We start from the raw sequence: 21,112 nt of genomic DNA on the forward strand, positions 1-21,112 counted from the left end.
GCAACGCATATTCACCCAATATTTCATGCGATATTTCCCGACATTGGACCGATGCTCACCCGACATAACTGTGCTGCCTGGGTAGGAAACGTGCTCAAGTTTGAATTCCTGGACGTCTGTATCAGTTGGAATAAGCGTGCTTCATTCAGAGATCGTTCACACAGCGTGAGGGTTACACTGTCAACCTATGGACGGAACCAGTGTGCTTTGTGTGAATGCCCCAACGGAAATGTAGTCATGCAGCATGTCACCTGTCACGTCACCCGTCAATGTGCGTACCCGGATGTCAAGCCAAAGATTCCCCTTTGTAGCCGCAATGCGCCATGTACATAATGCTTCAGCGACTGACACATTCGGGACATCCACGTCCCTCTTGGGAAGGGGTAGCATATAAGGCCTTGGATTTAGGCGGCTTGGGGGAACGCAGGAAGCGATATGAGGTCCTGAACGGTATGCGGCTAAACTATCCAAACCCTATCAGACAGGATTGATGTCCGGCCCCGAAATGTGGCTTCAAAGTATATAGAAAGTAACGCGTTACTTTTAAAAGTCCTGAAGATGGTGCCTCGGTACTGCGGCGTCAAAGTAACGGCTACAAACAACTCTGGTAGCTGTAACTTGCCAGTCGCGACGGTTGGTTGCCTTCTCCCACCGCCGACGCCCCCGTTTGTCTCTTGGAACTCGGAAGACAGATACTTCATCCAATTGTCACACGTATTTATCACCGACACGAAATCCACAACACGTATTTACCATTTTGTCGCTTAAAAACGACGTAAAACACGATAAACTGACAGCGTGAAAGCGACCGATCCAGCTTGTTTACCTTTTTTGCTGGTGATGGTGGTGGTGCTGATAGGGCTTGCCGTTGTCGGCCTCACGTATGTGGGCAACGTCACGACTCACGCCCTGGGGGAATGTGCGTCCTGGGCCGACTTCTAAGGGAACTGCCGACATATGTATGAAAGCGTCTGAGGAAAACCCAGGAAAAACCCCAGACAGCACAGCCGGCACCGGGATTCGAACCCGGGTACCTCCCAGTCTCGACGTGACATGCTGCTTTTTTGCTGCTCACACGTGATGCAATGCGCTTCTCCACCAATAGGAGCACGCCACATCACCGCGCACGTCACTTTAGTCTCTCCTCCTCCTCTTGTGCGCAGAAACTCTCTTAGAAAGCGTATTGGAGGTGATGAAGAACTTTCGTTTTTCATTATGCGAACGTGCTTATCTTATTAAGTCTGTGTTGTGTGACAAACTGTGGTGTATCGCTAGAATAGCGCTTCCACCTCTGTCAGTTTGGGCATGGGTGAATTCCTTGTGTTTTTCCTTTTTTTGGAGCGATCGTACAGAGCTTGTTAATAGGGAAACTCTGCGTCGCTCTCGTGAAGAAGGTAGATGGAGCCTTCCATGTGTTCAAACTTTTTGCAACTTGTTAGCTCTGAAAAATGTATTAACAATTTTAGATAACATTGAAAGTCATCCGCGCTTATTTGTATTGCATTGATTAAATACCCAGAGCAGCGCTTTAGTTCCCAGGGGGCCTTGGAAATCTCTGTCCTGCAGCAGAAAAACCACTTCCCTTTTACGCTGATTTAGTGGCGATGCTACACAAAGTGCAAACCACTGTTCCATCAGTTAACATACAAGGCACTGCCGTATCAAGAATATGTGAGATGCTCTGTTCTTCTGAACCTAAACATAACAACTTGGAAGCGTTAAACCAGTCGTAGATTGACCTAACCTCTAGTGCTTTGCCTTATGCAGTAAGGGATTTCCAATGGTCTGCTGATTGGGGAACGAAACCTACGAGAGACGCTCTCTACTCCGTTGGGGAGTCACAAATACTAATGCCTGTCCAAACTGCAATCTTCCAGAAACAAATGAGGATGTCTTTAATACATGTATGGGAGCCCAAACCTTTTGGAGGCTTGTATCGCGACGGTTTCCCATAAGATATCGACCTAGACGACAGGTTCGAAACAAGTTTGGTAGTAGCACTTGGTCGCCACATCCTGCGGAAAAACAGGTGTGAAGCAGTGAGACAGCAGCGCAGGATGCGTTTTATGTTGCCTTTATTGTACAGCCTTATAAGCCAGACAATAACGCATCTGGAGGCAGAGTTGTTTCTTCTAGGAGAAACTGAATTCCTTCGAAGGTGGTCATAGATATCTGCATGTAACAAACGACGTGGTCAGTGTGGACACTCATTGGTAGGGATATTTCACCAGTTGATGTCATGAAGGTTCTTTTTAGGTACTGGAGTGTACGAGTTGTAAAACTTTGGTTTTTCCGTTGCCCAAGGGGTTAAATAAATTTCTTCTGAAAAGTACCAACGGCCCGTTAGGGTTTGCCGAATAGCCCCTTGGGAAAAGCTCGATCTGCCAAGGGCCTGAGACTGGTCGGTGCCGAGTACACCCTAGCCGTGTACCGCCCTTCTCAGGGCGAGCAGAGCACCACGCCGAGGACTAGGCCCTACTCAGGGCTTGGATTATTGCCCCTTGTCCAGAGCAGCCACATATCACCAGAAAGGCGCTACTAATTAGTTCGCTCGCCTCCTACCGCCCTCTTTAGTGCGATCCTGCACCTGCAGAGGGCAGTGTTGCACTAAGCTGCTTCCCATGCGGCGAGGCTCCTCGATGGCGACAGAGGCGGACCGATCTGTAGCTCCGGAGGATGGCCCCTGTAGTCCTCTACTGCTACAGCCTTGTAGCCCTCTACTGCTACAGATCTGCAGCCCTCTACACTGCGGGGGAGGCTCAGTTTCTATGCCCTTTAAGAGGACGCCGAGCCTTGGGCCAACCTCTTCCTGTGAGGCATCCAACAGCCCAGAAGCGATCGCCTATGTGAGGTCACCGGACCCTCGGTCTGCCTGCACATCACCTCATGTGCAGGCAGTATCTCTCATGGTTCTCAGGCAGTTCTCATGGCCGACGCGCAGAAGAACAGCAACTACAACGCGAGGACACTACCCTGACCGTCTTCTTTCCGGTTCCGGACCACTTTGTCTGCACTGAGGTTGGATGTACTCGTCGGTTAAAGTCACTGTCGTGGACCTCCCAGTGCGGCTCACTTAAGCGTCACATAGATGTGGAACACGGCATCCGCATCGGCACACTGATCTACCGTTGCATCGATTGTGGTATGACCCTTGGCCCTCCTCCGACGCAGCACAGGAATCAATGCCCAGGTGGGCGAACCTAGTCTTACACTGATTGCACCACCTTCCCATTCAAGTGCCCCCACTGTGCCGACAAGTTCCCTTCAAGGAGAGGGCTCCGTAACCACGTAGCTGTTCATCGCCGCCAAGAAGCATGAGCACAAAGAGCTTCGAGGGCCCGGCCAACTGAAGTCGCGATCCTGCAGCTGGAAGAAGCCGCCTCATCAAACGGTTCCGACGGGGATACCAGAAGCTGCGCTGATACCACCGGAGGACATGTCTGCCCCTCAAACACGGCTGCTCGAGAGCCCCCCAATGAAGAAATATCGCTGACATACGAAGATGCACGGCTAAATATACCGCCAGAGCAGACAACAGACTGCTCTCGAGAGCCCCCCAGTGAAGAAATGTCATACGAAGCTGCAGGGCTAACTTTACAGACAACAGAGTGCACTTCTAGCTGCGTGGAAAGCCAACGGCAACCTTTAGGGACTTCTACGGGTAGCACGATCACGGCAACACCATCTTCAGAGATCTTCCGGGACCGCCTAAGCTCGCAAGGTAGAAGTGAACCCACAGACGCTGCCAGCCACAGTAGGACCCTCCACGACAACACCGAAACTTCAGTGAGTGCCGCGGCCGGCATAAACCCTGACAATGCTTCCAACGAAGGCGTCCTAGCGCCATTCCTTCCTTCCGTTGGAGATATCTTCGAAGAAGAGTGCTCTGAGGCGAACTGGGCTGAATTCCAGCGCACGCTAGAAGAGGCAACTTGCGCTGCGACTACAGCTGTGCGCCTTTCTCCGCCACGGGACAGCCACCGCCACCCTAGAACCATCAACCCAGAGGACCCTCGACTCATCCAAACACTGTACCGGCGGAACCGACGACAGGCTGTGCGTCTGATCCGCAATGGTGCCTCTGAGATATGTCGGATACCACGTAAAATAATCGAAAACCACTTCTCTGACCTATGGAGCCCCGTGGACTACGATGCATCTATCTTCCACAGCCAACCCCGAGCAGCAACTGGTGTAGACCTCAGCTGGTTCAGTAATCACGAAGTACAGTGGAAAGCAGCCAAGGCCGAAAATACGGCACCCGGAGACGATAGACTCAGCAGCGTTCATGACTCAAGTATTTAACATCTGCCTCAAATACAAGCGGATTCCACACACACGGAGAAGGTCAAATACAGTCCTGATCAACAAAAAAGGGGACGTGAGCAACATCTCCAACTGGCGGCCAATCACCATCTCCCGTACGATAAACAAGCTGTACACGGGATGCCGTGCCGCGAGACTTCAAGTCTGGATAATCGAACAAGAAATCCTCAGCCCTTCACAAAAAGGATTTCTACCGCATGACGGCGTCTACGAGCACAATTTCATCCTACAACGACGCATGGACATCGCACGGACGACAGGAAAAGATCAATGTCCCGCATTTTTGGACTTCTCTAATGCCTTCGGATCAATACCACACCCTGCCATTATAGGAGCCGTGGACGCCGCGGCCACCGGTGATGACTTCACAACCATCGTTGCAGACCTTTACAAGGACAACACTTCGTGCGTCTTCACAAGCGACGGCCCCACTGAAGAAATCGCAGTGCGACGAGGAATCAGGCAGGGGTGTCCTATAAGCGGCCTACTCTTCAACATAGGAATAGACCCCATCCTCCGTCGCATCCAATGCAACAGCTCGGACCACGCCATACTGGCATACGCCGACGACATTACGCCGCTCGCGGAGAGCCCAGACATACTCCAGGAAAGCATTCTAACTATCCAAGACCTTGCCTCAGCCCTCAGGTTAAAGCTGAATCCAGCTAAATGCAAGACTTTTCACATCTCCGGGCGACAGCCAGCTGGGGTACGTGAGACCCAATTCCACATCGGCAACATAGCAATCCCAGTCCAGAAGGAGTGCGAGGAATTCCATTACCTTGGACGGCCAGTTGGATTTAACGTAATCCCCGACGACACCACCATCAACTCTGCCATCACAACAGGCAAGAGACTTCTATCATCAATGTTGGCCCCCTGGCCACATCGCATTGCGAAGTTCAAACGCCTTGATGGCATCAAGGCGTTTGAACTTCGCAATGCGATGTGGCACTGAACTTCGCAATGCGATGTGGCGCACTGGGGAAGGAGGACTGGAAAAGGCTTGACAACGAACTACGACCACTGCTAAAGAGAACTTTATACCTACCGAAGAATACAGCGAACCAATACCTCTATGGTAGCTTCAAAAAAGGCGGGTTCCGGATCGCCTTGGCCGCTGAAACCAGCGATGTAGCGAAACTGGACGGAGTATTTAAGCTGCTCACTTCCTGCACTGTCAGGGGTTGCCCTGGTATTGCACTACCTCCAGGTGCAGCCTCACCGTCTCAAATCAAAAGAAAGAAGAATTCCGAAACCCGCACCAATAAGCAGCCGCCATGATGACCAGAAACAGGCGAAACAAGGAAACGTAGAAACAACACCAAGCAAAGCGGGGAACATACAGCAGCATACAGCAGATATAGACACAGAACACAGTAGAGACATTCATTGGGAAAGGTCCTTTCCGGCCACTAGGGTGCACATTCATGCATTCGCTCGCTCGCTCACTCACTCACTCACTCACTCACTCATTCACTCACGCACGCACGCACGCACGCACTCACCCCCCACACCCCACACACACAGACACACACACACTAGTGTTCCGTACCCATATACCACGATGCCCAAACTGGCGACGTGCCACGCGCTGACGTAGAAGTCGAGACTGCGACAGAAGCGAAAGGGAGACGTGCAGTCTACATCTCTTCTCGGTCTTTTGGCGGATACAAGGGAGAAAGAAACACGAGTTCCGTTCACTAACATGCGCGTTTCATGCAGTCTGACTATCATTCTAGTGCTTTTTACACGCACCACATCATGTCGAATTTGGTGACGTGACACCCGCGGAGGCAGGTGCCGCGACCGTGACCAGAGCAAAAGATGGACGTGCAATATTTATCGCTGCTCGGCCTTTTGGCTAAGAGTGTGTGAAGGTGTAAGAGTGTGTCAAGAGGGTGTGAAGGTCTCAAGCTAACGCTTGTCCCATCCTACAGTTGGCGATACAAGGTCTTTTCTACGGTGTACTGCTTCCTTTCGTCTACAACTAGGCCCCGGAGTCTCTTCAGCTGGGATCTTGGGGTCATCGTGGTTCTTCCAGCTCGGAGCAACGGCTGGTAGAGCGGTTCCGCCTCCGAAGGAGTACGCTTTCAATGTAAGTGTTGCTGCAGGCACTTCCATCGATGAAATCATCGACGCTTCTGCAGATCAAGTAGGCCTAAATCAAGTCTACAGTGTACAACACTTGGGACGCACGTTTTTCCAAGTGGTAGTCAACAGTGTAGTCGCAATGAACAAGATCACAGCAAGTTGTATTCGTATCGGAAACACAAAAGTTGATGTCGAATTAGAAAGTTCGCGCCTCGTGTACGTGCCATCAGATTACCTTGAAAAGGCACTCGCGCCGTTTGGAAAGGTCATTGAGATAAACGCAGTAATGTACAAAGATCGCCCTACTGTACGGAGCGGCGACAAGATTATCAAAATGGAAATGTTCCAACTTTCTTAAGAGTCAACGGCCACAGAGTGACATTCAACTACAGAGGAATGAAGATGGTTTGCTGGCGGTGTAAACGTGAAGGCCACTTCAAGGATGCTTTTGACGTGGATTATTGTTCGCGGTGTCTTTGTTTTGGACATCCAGCTGCAACATGCCAAGACAGATGTCTTCGATGCGAAGGAGCACATGCCACGGCGGATTGCACAACGAAACGCCAATACGCAGAAGTTGTTTTGCAAAGAGATGACGATTTTCCTCCTTTACGTGGAGCTGGTGGAAATGCAGAAGCGCCTTCAGAAAAGCAACCTGACGCACCCATGGAAACGAATCACACAGTACCTACAGTAGACGTGTCACATCAGTACGCAAAAACAACTGGGGGGAACCCAGATCTGGACTCATCCTCCACGACGTCGAGTGCAGGTACAACAACTCCTACGTCTGATACCAGGACATTGATCCCCGCAATACTACAGTCTCCGGAAACGACCGCGACGGATAGTGAAGTGGAAGATTCCATCATAAAAGAACCGCTGCCACTTCCGCCATCCTTAAGTGCAATCCATCCACTTCCACAACGACTGGCATCGTCTGCTGGCCTTTCGTACGAACGCCGCGAGACTGGACATAACTTTCCGCCACAATCTACTCCAGAGCAAAAGGTACAAGTGCACGACGAAAGCATTACCTCGGGCGCAAGTACAGAACCGCAACGGGGTTTGTCTTCAAACAGCGACCAAGGTCAAAGCCCGAAAGTAGCGTCCAAAAAGAAAAAAAAAATGAGTACGGGTGATATAGGGAATAGGAATGTGTCAGACAGTGATTCTAACTCTTCGTAATGGGAACTTTTCTTTCCCTACTTTTGCGGTTGAGTCTTCTCACCCTAAATGTACCTGGTTTTCGTAGTCCCGATAAGCAAAGGGAAGTGATGCACCTCGCACAGTATAGTAAATGCGATATACGTGTAATCCAGGAAGCGAATTTTTATTGTTTGCGGGACGTGTTGGGTTTCAAAACACGCTTCTCGGTTGATTGTTACTTTTCTTATGCATCCAGTCGCTCTTTGGGTGTAGGTGTGATTATCTTTCCTCGTTCACTGATAAGTGAATGCACTTTTTGCCATGATGAGATAGGGAGAGTAGTTTGTCTGGATATTTTTGGGGGGAGTTCAAAGTGGCGTATAATTATTAACGTGTACGGCCCCACTTGCCGAAGTATGGCAAGGAATTTTTACCGAAGCTTGGAAGTTTTTCTATTGGAAGCACAGCCCTTCATTTTAACAGGCGACTTTAACTGTGTTCTGGATTCACACAGGGATGTTCGAGGCCCCGGGCTTGGAAGGGCAGAATGTGCGGGGTAAGAGTTGAAACGCATTGTTGAACAATATGATCTTGCTGATGCTTGGGTGGAAATGCACGGGAACACTTTTGCACATACTTGGTCTCGCGGTCATTCTTACAGCCGAATTGACCGACTGTATTTCCCTAAAGGTGTTGTATAATGTACTAGCTGCCAGATGTTACAGCTTCCCCAGAGTGCTGGGTATATTACAGACCATGTGCCTGTTCTTGTAGAATTGGAGTTGCCGGCTCGGTTTCTAGTACACTCTAAGAAAAAAGGAGTAAAACGGGGAGTAATTGCAGCTTCTACTCCCCTGGACTGCAATTGCTGCCCATTTTAGTCCCCTAGCCCGACATTTAGTCCCGACATTTACTCCCCAGGACTGCAAACTGTCACTGAACTTCGCGAATGGTATCCTGAATGCAACAGTCTACGTAAATATGTGCCCTTGGTCAATTTGAACGTCATAAGGCTGTATAACTCAGCCAACGTAACAATTTTCCAGCCACACAGAACAAGAAACAGTTAGCGCATCTTTCTTCGCAAATTGTGCCGTATGTATGGCGCAAGATTTTATGTCAGTCGATATATCACGGTTGACGGTTTGCTTCAACGTATTTTCATGCATGCACACGAATTATGTACCTGGTACTCTTACAACAGCGCGTGAAGTACAGTCTGTGACAGTGTGACATTCATTTACTCGCGTGCATTTACTCCCGAAAGGGACTATTTTTTGTGGCAATGCATTTAGTCCCCAAAATGAGTAAAAGTACTCTTTTTTTTCCTTAGAGTGTAATTGTTCCTTGTGGCGACTAGACGCGAACATTTTGCGTGATAGAGACACGTCAGAAACAGTAAAAAGAGAGATAACAGAGTTGACAGCGGGCTACAATCACTCTCCAGATCTTTGGGATAACCTGAAAGCTGAATGGCGGAAATGTTTGATAACGGCTAGTAGAGAGTTAAAACTAAAACGTATAGCGCTTTTGAATAATTTATGGCGTAAAATGCAGATAGTTAAGAGAGGTGGAGCGGCAACTCTAATTATTCTGGAATACTTAAAAATGTTGCGTGAAAGATATTATAGGACGTTTCGCCTGTCGTCGAGAACAGCATCTGTACTTTTAACCCGTAATCATCCAGTCTCGAATCCCGAGATACTACGTTATGTTCGAATAGAGGACGTCAGTCCAACGATGTCTAGTCGTGTAGAAAAAGTCACTTTGTTTGATGGAACGGTTTCAGATAACGCTTCAGATATCAGATTTCAGTTAGAGCAGTATTTTAGTAAACTATTTAAGTCCGAACAATCTCACATGGGATTTGAATTTGACAGAAATGATGAATTTCCTATCAGACCTGCTGCAGCTACCCGAGTCGTTGCACGAATCTCTATGCAGTCCAGTCACTTTGTCGGAAGTTCACGAAGCGGCCCGAAGTATGCGAACCGGTTCTACCCCAGGAGAAGATGGTTTATCAATAGAGTTCTATATGCATTTTTGGGACCAGCTAGGGCCTCTTTGGGTACGTTTGATCAACCATTTCTTTATAACCGGATGGCTGCCCAATTCCTTTAACAGAGGATTAGTTGATTCCAAAGAAGAACATGCCTAGTCGTAACGCGCCAGAAATGTGGAGACCGATAACCCTTCTCAATTCAGATTACAAAATCGTAGCGAGTAGGTTGGCCACACGCCTTCGAGTAGCTCTGCCTTATGTACAAACCAGTTCGGTTTTGGGAAGAACTATTTATTCGTCTCCTTTGTTGGTGCGCGACATACTAGAGTATGCAAACTGGCGTTCGTTATCCGGGTGTATAGTTTCGTTTGATCAAGAAAAAGTCTTTGATCGTATAGAACATGCTTACTGGTTTACAGCGTTGAGATGTTTTTGTTTTCCGGACGAGTTTGTTAATATACTAAAGTCATTGTATTTTGACCTTTGTAGTACGCTGGTTGTTAATGGACAGCTTTGTTCCCCTTTTGGTGTGTCGCGGGGGGTACGACAGGGCTGTCCTTTATCTCCCATGCTTTTTGTATTGTGTATTACCCCCTGTTAAGCAAATTACAGAACAATGTTCACATCCCTGGTTTTCCTGTGCCAGGTACAAAATCGTTAGTAGTTTCAGCATACGCAGACGATATTGTGCTTTTTGTACAAAGTGACTATTGCATTCGACATGCTCTAAAGACGTATGCTCTATACTCCCGGTTTTCGGGAGCACGCCTAAACGCAGCCAAATGTAAAGCGTTATCAGTTGGCGGTTTTGCCGACACCTTATCTAACGGTATTCAGTATGAACCCGTTTTGTCAATTTTGGGGGTCGTTTTCGATGCAACGGGTGTGGCAGTTTCTAACTGGGTCGATATTGTATGACACATACAACGGAAACTTGCAGTGATGAATCGTTTTCAGTTTTCGTTCCAAGAAGGAGCCTATATGATAAAATCTGTTTTATGTGCAAAATTTTGGCACATCGTGAAAATCGCTTTCCTCCGACGAGTATATGTACCAAAGTGAACAGTCTGTGCTTTTCCTTTTTTTGGAAGGGCGAACAGAATTAGTTAACAGAGAAATGCTACCACGTTCCCGAGGAGAAGGGGGTGGAGTATTCCATGTGTTGCGACCATTTGCAGACTCTTGGCGCTTCGAGGTGTTCTGTCGATTTCAGAGGACGTTGATAGTCCGTCGCGACCACTTATTTTGTATTTTCTTAGTACTAAACGAAGAGTTTTACTGCCACGGGGTCTTGGCAGTCTCTGCCCCACGGCAGAATCCCCGCTACCTTTTTACGGAAGTGTTGTTGCAATTTTTGACAAAGAAGAAACGGAAGCGCCGTCAGTCAAAGTTCGAAACACCGCAGTCTCGAGGATATGCGAGCTCCTTTGTACTCCCGCAACGAGTAGGCCTAATAACTTACTCACCTTGAACCAGTCATGGATAGATTTAACCGCCAATGACTTACCGTACGATGTTAGGGATTTTCAGTGGTCAGCGGGTTGGGGAGTTTTAGCCTTTCCCCCGTGATACCGACGTCCACCACAACGAGGGATGATCCTTCAATAAATGCAGTCCATCTTGTCCGGTTATCCGTCCAGCCGTCTTCGAGCCAATGAGCCGCCAGAGAAATCCTACCTACTAGAAATCACCTTTTTCGTTGGGGAGTGACACGTACAGATGTTTGCCCAAACCGCGGTCTTTCGGAATCGATTGAACACGTTCTCAACACTTGCGTAGTAGCTAGAGCTTTTTGGACATTAGTAAGTCACCAGTTTAGTGCACGTTACCGACCGGGCAGTCAAATCCGGAGTCGTTTTTTGAGATTGGTAGTAGCAATAGGGCGCCACGTTTTATGGAATAATAGATGTCAAGCTGCGTGACAGGGGAGACGATTGCGTTTTATGCACCCTATGTTACACCGACTCAGAACCAGGATAGCCAAACACCTAGAAATGGAGCTGGTGCTACTGGGAGAGAGAGAATTTTTGCCGAAATGGTCCACAAGGTTTGTGAGGATAGTGAATAACACGGTCGTGTTGGGTCGTCGTTAGGCTGTGGGAAGGTGGATCCTGAAGTGTTTGACACGGTTTTGTATAGTGAGTATGTATTCATTTTACTGCCACTGGATAGTTACAGTGAAAAAAAACAAAAACAAAAGAGGGTGTCGTGTAGTTAATTTTGGAGTGCTTCCGTGCAGGAAGTGAATAATGATTTTTAATCATGTTGGGTAGTCACATTCAGGAAAAATGTTATGTAGTTACATATGTATGTGTAAATATGCATTTTAAATAAGGAACGTACGCAAAGGTCAAATAAATTTTCTGTACAGTATCTGTTCTTATCAGCTTAATATCTGATACGAGCCCTATTTGGACTCACGATATTGATCTTAGTTTTGGCCCGAGACAGTGTGTCTGAAGCTCGCCTCGGCACTGTCAGGGGTTGCCCTGGTATTGCACTACCTCCAGGTGTAGCCCACCCGTCTCAAACCAAAAGAAAGAAAAAATCGGAAACAGCACCAATAAGCATCAGCCATGATGACCAGAGACAGGCAAAACAGGGAAGCGTAGAAACAACACCAAGCAAAGCAGGGAACCTACAGCACACATAGACACAGAACACACTGGAGACAACCACTGGGAAACGTCATTTCTGGCCACAAGGGTACACATTCATTCATTCTATCTATCTATCTCACTCACTATCAGCCACTCTTCACCTCGCAGGTGGCACTAAGTAGGGGCTTGCTGCCTACCGCCCTTTCAGGGCGTTGAGTGTCCGCAAAGGGAGGGCCCTGTATGGGGTTTGGACCAGTACCCCTTCCCAATGCAGGCTGCCCACGCAATGTCCAGATGATTCGACAGCAAGGCCTCAAAAAAACGGATCCACATGATTCGCCGGGAAGCTCGTCGGACCACAGTCCAGCCACCCTGCCGCTTCCGGAGTACTCGATGACGGGCGACGGACCCTGCAGGACTCTACAACCGCAGCCCCACAGCCCTATACACTGCGGGGAAGGCTTGGCTTCTATGCCCTCCATGAGGACACCAAGCCTTGGAAGGTCGTCACCGTCCCTAGTCATGCCCACACCGGAACAGCAGCAGGACCAACCTGCAGAGCGGAGGCAACCAACCCGTGACGGTACCAACCTCGCCATACACTTTCCAGTCCCGGACCACTTGTGCTGCACAGAGACAAACTGCTCGGCAACATACAGGACCGAAGCCTGGACCTCAATGTGTAGGTCCCTGAAGCGACACCTACTTCTGAAGCACAACGTAGATGTGAAGACAACGATGTACCATTGCTCGGCGTGCAGCACCACCCTCGGACCGAAGCCTACTGCGCACAGATGCCTGGCCGCCGTTTCCATTCAGCGAGGCCCACAACGACGAGAGTTCAGCCATCTTTGTCAGATCTTTGTGAAAATTACCCAAGCAAAAGAGGGCTACAGAACCACGCGAAAAAACACGAGAGAGGAAGCACGGACACGGCTACGCTCACGGTGCCGGGAACCCAACATTGACGCAGTGCCCTCGACAGAGGAAGCCAATGCTCCTGAGGAATCATCACCGCCAACACCAGCTACTGAGGAGCACGGCGAACAAAGCTCAGGGTTTGGAAACCTATCTCCACTAGAATCAGCTGCGACTCCTGCAAGACGCGAAAGCCTCGGAAGTATTACTGCACCCAGTCTGCCAATCCCCAGTGATGACACAGCTCTCCAGGACGACCCTGCTGCCCTCGTTGCTGAAGAGGAACTGCCCACGACATAGACCGATGAGGGTGCTGACCTCTGCTACGATACATCTGCTAGAGAAGAGGGCTCAACTGCACTACAAGCACCACCTGATGAACCGACAACCAACACCGTTCTAGCGGGGCTCATGAATGAGCTGGAAAAGATACTTAAAGGACCTACGTCTGAAGACCTGTGGGACAAGTTCGAGCTATCCCTTGCGGAAGTAACAGAGATCGCAGCCACGGCAGTGAAGCTTCCCCCGCCTAACGAGCACAACGTGCCAATGCGAACGCCTAATCCAAATGACCCCCGCGTCATACAGATGATCTATCGACGTAACCGGCGTAAAGCGGTGAGGTTGATCTGCGAGGGCTCATCAGAGGAATGTACCATCGAGGCGGAAGATGTAGAGGACCACTTCACCACCACCTGGAGTGAGGCCCCATGCAACCTGAGTCTGGCACGGCAGCGAAGAAAGGCAATGTCACATGTTCTTATCGATCCGTTCACCTCCTATGAAGTATACCAGGAAGCATCGAGATGTAAAAACACCGCCCCAGGGGATGACCGCCTGACATATCGCCAGTGACTGGATGTCGACACCGACTGCGAGTTCATAGCACGTGTATTCAACACATGCCTGAAGTATAGGTGTATCCCAGAGCCGTGGCGACTGACCACCACAATCCTCATCTACAACAAAGGGGACCCACAAGATCTGAAAAATTGGCGCCCTACAACCATCGCAAGGATCCCCAACAAGCTTTACACAGCTTGTCTCGCTACTCGCCTGCAGAAGTGGATCTCCGATGAGGAAATCATTAGCCCTTGCCACAAAGGATTCCTACCGCAAGATGGAGTGTACGAGCATAACTGTGTACTTCAGCAGAGGATGGACCTAGCCAGAACAACGTCAAATAAATTCTGTGCAGACTTTCTCAACTTCTCCAATGCCTTTGGGTCCATACCCCACGTCGCCATCATCGAATCCGTCCTCACCTATGGTGCTGGCGACTACTTCACTAGCATCATTATGGCCAAAGTTGCCTTTGCGCCATTAAAATCCTAATCATCATCATCATCAACTAGCATCATTCAAGACCTCTACTCAGGCAACACAACGTCAATACTCACCAATGGAACAAAGTCTGATCCCATCATGATCAACCGAGGAATCAGGCAGGGGTGCCCACTAAGCGGATTGCTGTTTCACATAACGATCGACCCAATCCTCCAAAAGATCCAAAGCAATAGGACCAAGCATGCCATATTGGCCTACGCCGACGACCTAGCACCCATAGCAGAATATCCTGGCTCACTTCAGCAGCAAATAGATCACATCAGCGACATGGCCGCTTCAATGAACCTTCAGCTCAACCCTGCAAAATGCATGACAGTCCATATTTCTGGAAAACAACCAGTCGGAGCTCGGGAAACCCAATTCCATATCAGGCCGCACCTGATCCCCTACCTCAAAGAGTTTGACTCCTTCGACTACCTCGGAAAAGCAATTGGATTCAATCTCCTGGCGAACGACACCACATCCAGAAGGTCATCGAGATGGGCACGAAGCTGCTATCATCAATTTCGGCACCATGGCAGAGGATCGATGCCATCAAGACGTTCGTGTTACCCTCGCTGAATTTTGCCATGCGGATGAATTCATGCTCAAAAGGTGATTGGCAGAAACTGGATGATGCGCTCATGCGCCTCATCAAAAGGACACTCTACCTTCCACAGAATGCATCGAACGACTACTTGTACGGTAGTACAAACAAAGGTTGCTGCGGCATACCCCTTGCAGCAGAAACAAGCGATGTGGCGAAAATAGACGGCGCATTCAAACTACTAACGTCACGTGATAGAATAGTGTCCGACATGGCCCGTGAAGATGTCACACGAACGGTATCCAAGCGTAGATATTCCAAAAGCCGGGCGTCATAACTGGAGAATGAAAAAATTGTCACCGACTTAACGCAACGGGAAATAACAATTTATTTAGACGTTTCGTCTCCTATGCGGGAGACATCATCAGTGCAAGTCTAGGGACGGGAATGAGGAACACTACAACCGGTCTTGCTATTTACGGGTTTTCCGAGGCCAGAGTACAGTCCAGGAAGTGGGCCACGGTTGGCATTACATGCTGTTGGCTCCCTTTGTATGTGCCACGATTCGAGGAATTTTCTGGGTCCCCACCGCTGTTCACGTGCCAAGGTGACGGCACCCTTGTAGTCGAACACGTGTCCCGTTGTCCAGCAATGATCCACGAGCTCAGTCTTTGACCTAATTGCGTTGGTCGCCTTTTCAACGTCTCGTCTGTGTTCTTTAATGCAGGTGTCCCGTTTCCTGCCTGTCTCACCTACGTACGTGGCATTGCACTCCAAACAACATAGCCTGTAAACAACACCGCTTTCGCTTCCAGGTGTGGTGGGATCTTTTGGCCTTGAAATGATGTGTCGAAGTTTTATATGGGGTTTGAAACAAATCTTTATCCCCAAAGGTAGTAGAATGCGCCGAATACGCTCCGAAACCCCTTTGACGTAGGGAATTGAGATGGTCCCATTATGTGTGGAAGGTTCTTTTGGCTGCCTGTCTTCTCTACGCCTGCGCGTGTCGTCGATAAACTTCTGGGGATAACCTCGTTTCCTAAGCAGTTCATTGACGGTGGTCTCTTCTGAAGATTGAAGTTGAGAGTCGGAGGCGAGACGCTCAGCACGATCCAACAAGGTTCTGACCACGGCTCACTTGTGTTCGGTAGGGTGGTGGGAATTGGGGGTGGGTGGGAAGTCCAGGAAGTTGCCAGTGTCGCAGGCCTTACGGTAGACCGTTGTTTTGATTTGTCCTACTTGGTCGTGATGTACATTTACGTCCAAAAACCTTTCCTGGACTTTAATTAATTAACTTCCTGGACTTTAATTCCCACCACCCTACCGAACACAAGCGAGCCGTCGTCAGAACCTTGTTGGATCGTGCTGAGCGTCTCGCCTCCGACTCTCAACTTCAATCTTGAGAAGAGACCACCGTCAATGAACTGCTTAGGAAACGAGGTTATCCCCAGAAGTTTATCGACGACACGCGCAGGCGTAGAGAAGACAGGCAGCCAAAAGAACCTTCCACACATAATGGGACCATCTCAATTCCCTACGTCAAAGGGGTTTCGGAGCGTATTCGGCGCATTCTACTACCTTTGGGGATAAAGACTTGTTTCAAACCCCATATGAAACTTCGACACATCATTTCAAGGCCAAAAGATCCCACCCCACCTGGAAGCGAAAGCGGTGTTGTTTACAGGCTATGTTGTTTAGAGTGCAATGCCGCGTACGTAGGTGAGACAGGCAGGAAACGGGACACCCGCATTAAAGAACACAGACGAGACGTTGAAAAGGCGACCAACGCAACTAGGTCAAAGACTGAGCTCGTGGATCATTGCTGGACAACGGGACACGTGTTCGACTACAAGGGTGCCGTCACCTTGGCACGTGAACAGCGGTGGGGACCCAGAAAATTCCTTGAATCGTGGCACATACAAACGGAGCCAACAGCATGTAATGCCAACCGTGGCCCACTTCCTGGACTGTACTCTGGCCTCGGAAAACCCGTAAATAGCAAGACCGGTTGTAGTGCTCCTCATTCGCGTCCCTAGACTTGCACTGATGATGTCTCACGCATAGGAGACGAAACGTCTAAATAAATTGTTATTTCCCGTTGCGTTAAGTCGGTGACAATTTTTTCATTCTCCAGGTATCCAAGCGTCTTCGGAGCACCCCACAACTGCCGATATCGAAGCCTACCTGCCAGGGAACAATGATGGCGCCTTTCAGACAACGACAAATGAACTGCGCAACATCTGGACCGAGGCACGGAAGACTTCATGACGACTTGGAGTCTCATGGGACCTACAAGACGACGACCCGATCATCATGCTTGGCACACAGTTCATGACGTCAAGATGGCGCACCAGGATTATGCGCACTATGTGGAAACAGAATGACGACGAGAGAGCCGAACGCCTCATTGATCTCCCCAACCAGGGAAAGGTATCAGAGTGTGTTGCATTGGACCGTTCCAGCACCCACTTCATCCAGTCCGGGTAGTACACACGATTCTGCGATTGGCGCTTTATCCACCGAGCATGCCTAAACTTGCTCCCCCATCAATGGGGCACGTGTTTGGGCTGGCGGCGATATGAGGTGTCGACGATTTGGCCACAGCAACGAGACCCTCCCTCATGTCCTATCCCACTGTATGAGGCAGAGTCGAGCGCTCACGGACCGACACAACGAGGTGGTGCAGCGACACAAACCAGATTCACTGTCATCTCTGAAAACAAGCCCGTCGGTGAGTCTGGACTACGCCCTGACCATGTCCTCGCAAAAGGCGAAGAGGCCATCATATCGACATGACATGCCCATTCGACAACCGGAGACCAGCCTTTGAAGATGCCCGGAGAGCCAAGGCAGAAAAGTAAAAGCCAGTGCAGGAACACCTCAAGCGAATATATCAGAAGGTATCGATAGGAGCAGTCGTGGTTGGTGCACTGGGAAGCTGGGATCCGGCCAATGACATGCTGCTGAAGAGATTCTGTGCAAAACGGTATCTGCGGACACTCAAAAGACTCTGTGTCAGCAGTGTCCTGGCATCATTACGAGATATATACACGACCCATATCAGCGGTAGATCGAACAGTGTCTAGATAATCCTGAGTGAACGGAACTATTGTGAAAATTGTATATTGTATAGTGAATCCAAGCCTTTAGCTCTTTCTTGTCCCTGTAATGCGATTCGTGGTTTCCCTGTTCTTTGAGCAATGTAATGTTCTATTTCCTCTTATTCTGTAAATAACGTACTAAACATCAATAAAAACCTTGTTCTTATCAGCTTAATATCTGATACGAGCCGTATTTGGACTCACGATATTAATCTCATTTTTGGCCCGAGACAGTGTGCATGAAACTCGTCTCGGCACTGTCAGGGCTTGCCCTGGTATTGCACTACCTCCAGGTGCAGCCCACCCGTCTCACATCAATAGAAAGAAAAATTCGGAAACAGCACCAATAAGCATCAGCCCTGATGATCAGAGAGAGGCAAAACAGGGAAACATAGAAACAATACCAAGCAAAGCAGGGAACATAGAGCAGACATAGACACAGAACACTCTGGAAACAACCACTGGGAAACGTCCTTTCCGACCACATACATACATATATACATTCATTCATTCATTCATTCCTTCTTTCCGTCCGTCCGTCCTTCCGTCAGTCCGTCAGTCAGTCTCTCTCGCTCTCTCTACCCATCCCGAGCTATCTACCTACCTTGCAATTTCCAATCAATCATTTTTATCTCACGGGCCGTGATGCATTAGTACTAACCCCCTAGTGTTCCGTATCCATATACCACGATGCCCAAACTGGCGACGTACCACGCGCGGACGTAGAAGGCGAGACTGCGACAGAAGCGAAAGGGAGACGTGCAGTCTATATCTCTTCTCGGTCTTTTGGCGGATACAAGGGAGAAAGACAAACGAGTTCCGTCCACTAACATGCGCATTTCATGCAGTCCGACTATCATTCTAGTATTCTAGTGCTTCTTACACGCACCACATCATGTTGAATTTGGCGACGTGACACCCGCGGAGGCAGGTGCCGCGACCGCGACCAGAGCGAAAGATGGATGTGCAATATTTATCGCTTCTCGGCCTTTTGGCTAAAATCAAAGTGTAGTACCTTCAACTGTTTAGGTCCAATGTTGATGAACTGAGTAGACTTGGATAAACAGCTTAGGGAAAATGTGACAGCAGCCGAGAAGTTTGACCTTGGTGTAGCAGAACGAGCCTTTCTTGTGAAAACGTTTTTCTCAGGCAAGCTATGGCACCTGGCCCACGTAACATGGCCCCCAAAGAGAGTTTTGAGGTGCATAAATACCTTGCTGCACAGTTTCATCTGGGCGAGGAAGACCGAGCTTGTCCCAAGAATTGCGCTACGATTGCCACAGAGGGTAGGCGGACTAGGTGTGCCAGACTTTGAGCTCATCTGTAAAATACTAAATGTCCGAACAGCTATGAAAATACTCTCTGGAGGTTCGTCACCAGAGCAGTCCTTGTTGTGGTACCTGTTGGGAACAGCTCGCAATATGTTCAATGATATCTGTCCACTTCGAGCTGGCCCCACAGTAGAAACACCCAGCCGGTTCTATAGAGCGGTAGTTTTATTCTGCAAGTATATTCAGGAGCAATGTCCTCACATTGAGGTAACCAAAACACGTCCTTCGGTGTTTACCCATAGGATAGCCGAACAAGGGCTTGACAGACAACATCTGTCAACCGCAAAAGCATCAAGTGGACGATTGTGCAGCAGAAATGCGTACCTGTCGCTTTGAGACACCTAATGTGGCGGTACGCTTGAGGTGTCTTACACGCACGGGATAGAATTTCAGCCTGGGGGATCACCACAGCAACACAATGTGCCAGGTGCACCAATCCAGAGACGAATGTCCACATACTTTTCGATTGTAGAATAAGTAAACGGTTTTGGGGAATTGTCAGGAGACAAACAAACATTGTGTGTCCACTTACTTGTAAGTCACGAATTGGGCCACGAAGCGCTCGACTCAGAACTCTGGTGACAGCAGCTGGCTTTCAGATTCTTTGGAGAGCCCGGTCTCACTGCGTAGTCTAAAAGAAAAGAACAGTCCCGATGTTAGCAATGGTTAGACACCTTCGCGTGCAAGTGCAAAGTTTGCTGTCGACTGAGCTGATATGCCATGGATTGCAACGTTTTCAAGCAAAGTGGGGTCAACACCCAGTGCTTATCATCTCGGAAGATCAGGTCTTTCTAAAAAAATATTAGCATCGTATGACGTAAACACTTTTGAGTTGCACATTTTGTCAAGTAGACCAAGAATGTAATAAACTCATTTTAAAAAGTACCTTGATCGGCAGAGGCCTGAGAGTGGTGGATCCAGTACTCCTAGCGTGTACCGCCCTCTTCAGGGTGAATACGGCGCCAGCCGAGAACAAGGCCCGCTTGCGGGTTTGGTTTCATCGCCCCTAGTTCCGAGGCAGCCTCTCTCTCACAGGTGCTGTTAAGTAGGGGGCCCTGCCACCTACCGCCCTTTTCAGGGCGTTGAACACCAGCCGAAGGAGGGCCCTCTACTGGGCTTGGTTTATCGCCCCCTCTCGAGGTCGCCTGACTTGGGGCTGGTCAGTTTCTGAACATGCCCCCACCAGCCATCTCCAGGGAGAAGCCCCGCGCGACCACGGCCAGCCACGAGGCAACCGACTTCCCGCCGTGGACCTCTGCTCCCCGTGTCGCCCAGGACGTGATCAACGACGACAACCAGCCGGACCAGGGCCAACCCCGACGCACCATGGACCGCCCAGACGCATCGCTCTCAGCCGAGCCCCACGAAGACATCAGCGCGCCCTCCCCTGAGCCCACGACACGAGCGCCTGGTCACGGTAGCAGCCTGAGTGGTCCCTGCGGACGCCTCTACACACCGTAGCCCCACAGCCCTTTACACTGTGGGCAGGGGTTGCTGTCTACGACCTCCGTGAGGTCCGCCACTCCTGGATCCCACTCTCCGACGCCAGGCACGCTTGCCACCCCAGATGCCGAGTGGACATCGGTCCCAGCGACCTCCGCCGACCAGGTAACTTCCTTCACGGAAGATGAAAGTCAGCCAACAAGGGAGAACACCACGCTGACCGTTTACTTTCCGGTTCCTGGACACTTTGTGTGCCTCGAAAGTGACTGTACGAA

The 21,112-nt window shown here is 49.5% G+C and overlaps 1 non-coding gene and 1 pseudogene across 1 annotated transcript; both read left to right on the forward strand.

Moving 5' to 3' along the window:
* The first annotated feature begins 11,925 nt into the window (after positions 1–11,925).
* Positions 11,926–12,097, forward strand: LOC135372986 (U2 spliceosomal RNA; annotated as a pseudogene).
* A 6,080-nt stretch (positions 12,098–18,177) lies between these two features.
* LOC135372926 (U2 spliceosomal RNA) lies at positions 18,178–18,372 on the forward strand. Its single transcript, XR_010416179.1, has one exon. It is a non-coding gene; the product is annotated as a U2 spliceosomal RNA (small nuclear RNA).
* Positions 18,373–21,112: the final 2,740 nt, after the last annotated feature.

This window comes from Ornithodoros turicata, unplaced genomic scaffold, assembly GCF_037126465.1.
Source record: "Ornithodoros turicata isolate Travis unplaced genomic scaffold, ASM3712646v1 Chromosome17, whole genome shotgun sequence".
Lineage (NCBI taxonomy): Eukaryota > Metazoa > Arthropoda > Arachnida > Ixodida > Argasidae > Ornithodoros > Ornithodoros turicata.